This window comes from Chiloscyllium plagiosum, chromosome 16, assembly GCF_004010195.1.
Source record: "Chiloscyllium plagiosum isolate BGI_BamShark_2017 chromosome 16, ASM401019v2, whole genome shotgun sequence".
Taxonomy (NCBI): domain Eukaryota; kingdom Metazoa; phylum Chordata; class Chondrichthyes; order Orectolobiformes; family Hemiscylliidae; genus Chiloscyllium; species Chiloscyllium plagiosum.
In genome coordinates, this window is record NC_057725.1 from 75,906,260 (window position 1) to 75,913,999 (window position 7,740).

The window sequence follows — 7,740 nt, forward strand, 5'->3', positions numbered from 1 at the left end:
CCCCTGTTAATGAAAGCCAAAACTCCATATGCTTTCTTAACAACCCTGTCCACTTGGTTGGCCATTTTAAGGGATCTATGTACCTGCACACCAAATCCATCTGCTCCTCCACACTGCCAATAATTCTATCCTTAATCCTGTACTCAGTTTTCAAATTCGACCTTCCAAAATGCATCACCTTGCATTTATCCAGGTTGAACTCCATCTGCCATCTCTCAGCCCATCTCTGCATCCTGTCAATGTCCCGCTGCAGCCTACAACAGCCCTCTATACTGTCAACGACACCTCCAACCTTTGTGTCATCTGCAAACTTGCTGACCCATCCTTCAATCCCCTCATCCAAGTCATTAATAAAAATTACAAACAGTAGAGGCCCAAGGACAGAGCCCTGTGGAACACCACTCACCACAGAACTATTTTCAGCTCATCCCCCTACACTATCCCATCATCATCCATGTGCTTATCTAAGGATTGTTTAAATCTCCCTAATGTGGCTGAGTTAACTACATTAGCAGGTAGGGCATTTCACACCCTTACTACTCTCTGTGTAAAGAACCAGCCTCTGACATCTGTCTTAAATCTATCACTCCTCAATTTGTAGTTATGCCCCCTCGTACAAGCTGACGTCATCATCCTAGGAAAAAGACTTTCACTGTCTACCCTGTCTAATCATCTGATCATCTTGTATGTCGCGATTAGTTGGGGATTGATGCTGGCCTGTGGGGAGGGAGTGGGACAGTGGGATTAGTTTGGGATTCATACAGGGATGTAGGGACACAGAGGGACAGTGGGATTAGTTTGGGATTGATACAGGGATATAGGGAGAGAGTGGGACATTTGGGGTTTGGTTTGGGATTCACACTGTGCTATGGTGGGGAGGGGTAGCAAGGCAGTGGGATGATTTGTGACTGATACCAGGATGTGGGGAGAGAACATGAATCATCTCAGCAAACTGTGTGAACAGGCCTTCCCTGCCACTGAACTGCCTTCCCTGACTTTCCCCCCACCTGGAACATCCATGAGTTTTTGTGAGATTCTGTTTGGGTGAGGCGTCTTAATTAGTACAGTACGAGTTTTCTTAACTTGTTCAGACACTACCACATTTTCAAAAAAGTCCCACTAGAAGAATTATATGCTAACAGTTATAATTTTTTATCTGTAGCTAAGATTTATTTTGAATTAACGCTCGTTGATCTCAATAAGTACAGAAACTGGTCTGTGCTTTTGTTTTACACACACACATACACACACACACACCATCTGTTTCAACTCAACAAAATAGGTGCAGCCATTAATGGTACACTTCTCTGTGTAAAACGTTGACAAATCACAGTCAATCTGCTTGTTTAAATTTAAACAAATCTTGTCAGTGAATTGTCAGTCATCATCCAACTGGTATAATCCCCATGGCAATGCTTCTACCAAATGGAGTCTACCTGACAACCAATAAGCACTCTTCTCTTATTAAGTGTAAATGGTGTTTTCCTTTATTTTGATGTTTCTTGCAAATTGAGCGCAAGTTAAAAAGTTTCAAGGAAATGTGTGTTTATTCAGCCAGCTGCAAGTTCTGTACTGCCAAATGACTGACAGTGTTTATTGTGGAGTCTCTCCCTCTCTCCATTCGGCCAGTGAGATTATTCAGCATGGTCAGTGGCGAGCCACATCAGCTGGGTGGACATGCCTCTGCCCTGATGCTCCCAATGATTAGATTAGATTACTTAGATTACTTACAGTGTAGAAACAGGCCCTTCGGCCCAACAAGTCCACACCGATCCGCCGAAGCGTAACCCACCCAGACCCATTCCCCTACATTTACCTCTTCACTTAACACTACGGGCAATTTAGTATGGCCAATTCACCTGACCTGCACATTATTGGATTGTGGGAGGAAACCGGAGCACCCGGAGGAAACCCACACAGACACGGGGAGAATGTGCAAACTCCACACAGAGTCGCCAGAGGTGGGAATTGAACCCGGGTCTCTGGCGCTGTGAGGCAGCAGTGCTAACCACTGTGCCACCGTGCCGCCCACAAAGTTATGTCAAAGGAGACCATTATTTCATCCTCTTCTATCTTGGGGTCTTTGATGGTGTTCAGGAATTCTCGGGTGGAGTGGATGGAATGGTGTGAGTTTTCTACTAAGTACTTTGGTGTAGCTGCTTGGTTAATCTATACATTGGTGTTCCAGGTAGGGAGACTATGGGTCTCAGGGGGGCTCCTGGTTTGTGAAGTTTGGGTAAAATTTAACTTTTTTTCCCCTGTACTCTGAATATAGTTTGCTAAGGTTTCAAAAATATGACAAGCTAACCTTCCCTTAGGAACAGTTACCCACTTAACTTTTTGAGACTGATGCTGTTAAAACTACAATAGTGTGGCAATGACACATAAGCATGCCATAATTAATGTGCACCTCCATCAGCTTATTCAGGGGGTGAAGAGAAAATCTATAAATGGTGAAATTCCAGGAGTTTCTAGTCAATTTTGGTTGCGCTGCTATTTGCCTTACAAAAATGATATATTGTCCTTATCTGTGTATTTGAGTCATGGAGTCATAGAGATGTACAGCATGCAAACAGACCCTTCAATCCAGCTGATCCATGCCGGTAAGATATCCTAGATAAATCTAATCCCATTTGCCAGCATTTTTCCCATATCCCTCTAAATCCTTCCTATTCATATACCCATCCAGATGCCTTTTAAATATTAGAATTGTTCCAGTCTCCACCACTTTCTCAGGCAGTTCATTCCATACATACACCACCCTCTGCGTAAAAAGGTTGCCCTTTAGGTCCCTTTTAAATCTTTCCCTTCTCACCCTAAACTTATGCATTCTAGTTTTGGACTCCCCCACCCCAGGGAAAAGACTTTGTCTGTATACACTAAACAAGCCTAAGATTTTATAAGCCTCTATAAAGTCACCCCTCAACCTCAGATGCTCCAGGGAAAATAACCCCAGTCTATTCACCCTCTCCCTAATGGGAGGGGATGCACTTTGGAAGAAGGAACAAGACAAGGGAGTACTCAGTGAATGACAGGACAGCAGGAAGCTCAGCGGAACAGAGGGACCTTGGGGTGTTTGTCCACACATCCCTGAAGGTAGCAGGACAGGTTAATAGGGTGGTTAAGAAGGCTATGGGGATACTTGCCTTTATCAGTCGAGGCTTGGATGATCAGAGCAGGGAGGTTCTGGTGGAGCTGTACAGGAGTTGGGGAGACCACAGCTGGAGGATTGTGTGCAGTTTCTGGTGCCCACACTATAGGAAGGATGTGATTGTACAGGGAGGGGGTACAGAGGGGATTCACCAGGATACTGCCTGGGCTGGAGCAGGTTAGTGATGAAGACAGGCTGGAGAAGCTCAGGGTGGTTTCTTTAGAGCAGAGAAAGCTGAGGGGGAACCTGATCGAGGTGGATAAGATTATGGGGATCATGGACCAGGGTGCGCAGTTAGAAAGCAGCTGTCCCATTCAGTGGAAGGGTGAATAGTGAGGGGACAGGAGGCTTAGGGAGAATTTGAGGAAAGCCTTTATCATCCAGCAGATGGTGGGAATATGGACTGCACTGCCTGGGAGGGGAGTTGAGGCAGGAAACCTCACAACCTTTGAAAAACTACTTGAAATAGCACTTGTACCTATTTTTCTCATAACCCTGTTCAGTGACGTTAATACCCACCTGTGCAACGGGTGGGATTTGTATCTGGACCCCTTGGACCAGGGGCAGGGACATTACCACTGTGCCAGATGGACAGGACAAACGGAAAGCAGCTGTCATCCTGAGTGGAATTTTAGGCGGACTGTTCGGAGGTTTGAGGAAAAGTTTTTTCGCCCAGGGACTGATATAGAATGAGAATTAGGCCATTCTGCCAATCAACTCTGCCCGATCACTTGGGCACAGCCTGTATGTTTCTCAGCCCCACCATCCAAGCTTTCATTCCCTCACTAATCCAGAATCTATCGGTCTCTGTCTTAAATACACTCAAAGCCTTGGCCTCCACAGCCCTCCGTGGCAATCTGTCCCACAGATTCACCACCTGGGCTTTTCCAGCAGCTACTGTTTTTATCCCATGTTATTCCAATCATTTGGCTTGTCCCCAGCACCACATTATTTTTAATTTTTTGTAATTATCTGTGCCTCATTTAATCGGATTACAGGTCATCCCTGCGCTTGTTATTCAGCTGTTGACACTTTCCTCACACTCTCTAACACTCTCAGTCACCTGCACTGACCTATTTTTCAATACTCCACTCACACCGTTTGAATGATCTTTTGATCCCTCTGCCCATAAACACTGTGCCGCCTGTGTGCTTCTCTCTCACTTCAACTGACGAAGGGGCTATGATCCAAAAGCTTGTGGTTTCAAATAAACCTTTTGGACTGTAACCCGGTGTGGTCTGATTTCTGTCTGTGTCCACTCCAGTCCCGACACCAGCACACCTTGAAATGAAAGCTAACTTTGCATTTACCTTCCTAAGTGCCAACTGAACTGAACCTGCAGGTTAACCTTAAAAGAATCCTGAACTAGGACTCCAAGGGGAGACAGTGAGGACGGCAGATGCCAGAGATCAGAGTTGAGAGAGTGGTGCTGGGAAAGCACAGCAGGTCAGGCAGCACCCGAGGAGCAGGAGAATCGACGTTTCAGGCTGGAGTCCTTCATCAGAGACTCCAAAGACCCTTTGCACTTCAGGTTTCCAAAGGCCATCTGCACTGAGAAAATACTGCACGTGGAGCATGTTTCTTCTTGTTTCTGATGAATTACTGTGCCTCCCGAATTACTCCCAGAAACTCCTGCCATTGCTGCTACACCGTCTTCTCTGCTGGACTCCCCTTCCAATCAGCTCTGGCCAGCTCCTCCCTCACAACTTTGTAGGTCCCTATACTTAACGGCAATACTGATACATCTGGTTCCAGGTTCTCCTCAAATTGCAGACACAGCAGATAAGGACAGAACTATGAGAAGGGGGACAGTCGGTACAGGACTGAGGGTGTTATACTTGGGTGCACGCAGTATACAAAATAAGGGAAATGAGCTTGGAGCACTGGTTGGAATTGGCAGAGTACATTCTTGGGGGTTTCACAGAGGTGTGTCTGTAAAGGGATCGGGGTTGGGTATTAAATATCCAAGGTTACAAGTCCTACCAAAAGGACAGGCTGATGGGGAGAGGGGATGCCTTGTTCCTAAGAAATGAAATTAAATCAATAACAAGAAATGATATAGTGTGGGAAGACATCGAATCGGTGTGGGTAATGTCATGGAACCGTACAGGAGAAGTGTTGCCCAATGGGAGTTGTGTGCAGGCTTCCTAACTGTACTCAGGATGTGGGGAAGAAATTACACCGGGAGATAGAAAAGGCATTATTACAATAATCCTGGGGAAATGCAACATGCAGGTGGGCTGGCAAAATCAAGCTGGTAACAGATCTCAGGAAAAGGACTTCTGTGAAACCCCCAAGAATGTACCCTGCCAATTTCAACCAGTGCTCCAAGCTCATTTCCCTTTTTCTGTGTACTGCGTGCACCGAAACACAACACCCTCAGTCCTGTACTGACTGACCCCCTTCTCACAGCTGCCCCCTTATCTGCTGAGCCTGAAGGTCAATATCTGACCCTTTTCATACTCTTGGTCCTATTATTTGTTTTGGAAACTCTCTCCTACCTTTAACATTTTCCATAATCTTTCAACCATCTGAACCCTACCCCCAGCCCGATTCTGTGAGCCATCAGCATTCTGGAGGAGAAAGTGAGGGCTGCAGATGCTGGAGATCAGAGCTGAAAATGTGTTGCTGGAAAAGCGCAGCAGGTCAGGCAGCATCCAGGGAACAGGAGAATCGACATTTCGGGCATAAGCCCTTCTTCAGGGATCCTGAGGAAGGGCTTATGCCCGAAACGTCGATTCTCCTGTTCCCTGGATGCTGCCTGACCTGCTGCGCTTTTCCAGCAACACATTTTCAGCTCAACCAGCATTCTGGACCCAACAGGATTCAGACAGAGCCCGTCCCATTGCAGCAGCTCCCTCCTTCCCCTGTACCGTGGCCCTGTCCCATCAATTCAAACTCGTTTCTCTCACACCAATCTTTGAGCCACACAGTTACCTCTTTAATCTTGTTGACCCTATGCCAATTAGCGCATGGATCAGGTAGTAATCCAGAGATTATCACCTTTTAGGTCCTGCTTTCTAATTCAGCCCTTAGCTGCTGATAGTCCCTCAGCAGAATCTCCTTCCTCTTCTGAACGATATCATTGACACCTAAATGAACCACAGCAACAGGATCTTCTCCCTCCCACTCCAAGTTCCTCTGCAGCCCAGATGAGAGATCCTGAACCCAGGCACCAGGCAGGCAATACAGCCTTCGGGAATCTCAACCCTGGCCACAGAGAACAGTCCCTATTCCCCTGACTATACTAGCCCTGATTATAACGACATTTCTCTTTTCTCCTCACTCTTGAATGGCTCCCTGTGCCACAGTGCTGTGGTCAGTTAGCTCATCCTCCCTACAGTCCTCACTCTCACCCACACAGGGGGGCAAGAATCTCCAACCTGTTAGACAAGCTCAAGGGCTGAGGCTCCTTCAGCACTACCTCCTGGATCCCTCTACCTGCCTCACTCAGAGTCAGACCCTCCTGTTCCTGACCACTGCCCAAATTCATGGTCATTTATCTGAGGGGTGTGACTGCTTCCTGAAACACAGCATCCAGGTAATGCTCTCCCTCACTACAGATGTGGTCACTCTGAACCACAATGGGGTCCACCAGTTCCCACATTGCCTGGCCGTACATCTCAGGTCAGAGGAAGGATCATCAGACCCAAAATGTGAACTCTGATTTCTCTGTACACATGCTGCCAGACCTGCTGAGCCTTTCCAGCAATTTCTGTTTTTGTTTTTGATTCACAGCATCCGCAGTTCTTTCAGTTATTATTTTTTCTCTGTTTTATTTAGTTCTTAAGTTGATTTTTAAAAATGTTGAATTGTCTTTTAGTTAACCTGTAAAGGTGTTCCTGTTGACCATCTATTTGAAAGTAACCAATAATACACAGTCAAATTAGTTGCTCTCACCAACCAATGAACACGTATTTGATGCTAGGCCTCGATCCTGCCCTTCAGTTTGTCCCATTGAGATATAAACAACCAGACAATAAAGCAAGCAAAAAGCACCATCTCCATAGGTTGTGCCCAAGATGAAGACAGAAAGGTGATTGATTAGTCAGGGCACCAAGGGCTATGTGGTGAAGGCCAGGGAATGCAGTTGAAAAACATATCATCATGATCGAATGGACCAGACCTGAAGCGGGCAACTCCTGAATCATTGACTTCGCCAACACCTGATGCTGCCTGCCTTGCTGTGTTCCCCTCCCTCCTGATACTGCCTGCCTTGCTGTGTTCTTCTCCCTCCTGATACTGCCTGCCTTGCTGTGTTCTTCTCCCTCCTGATACTGCCTGCCTTGCTGTGTTCTTCTCCCTCCTGATACTGCCTGCCTTGCTGTGTTCTTCTCCCTCCTGATACTGCCTGCCTTGCTGTGTTCTTCTCCCTCCTGATACTGCCTGCCTTGCTGTGTTCTTCTCCCTCCTGATACTGCCTGCCTTGCTGTGTTCTTCTCCCTCCTGATACTGCCTGCCTTGCTGTGTTCTTCTCCCTCCTGATACTGCCTGCCTTGCTGTGTTCTTCTCCCTCCTGATACTGCCTGCCTTGCTGTGTTCTTCTCCCTCCTGATACTGCCTGCCTTGCTGTGTTCTTCTCCCTCCTG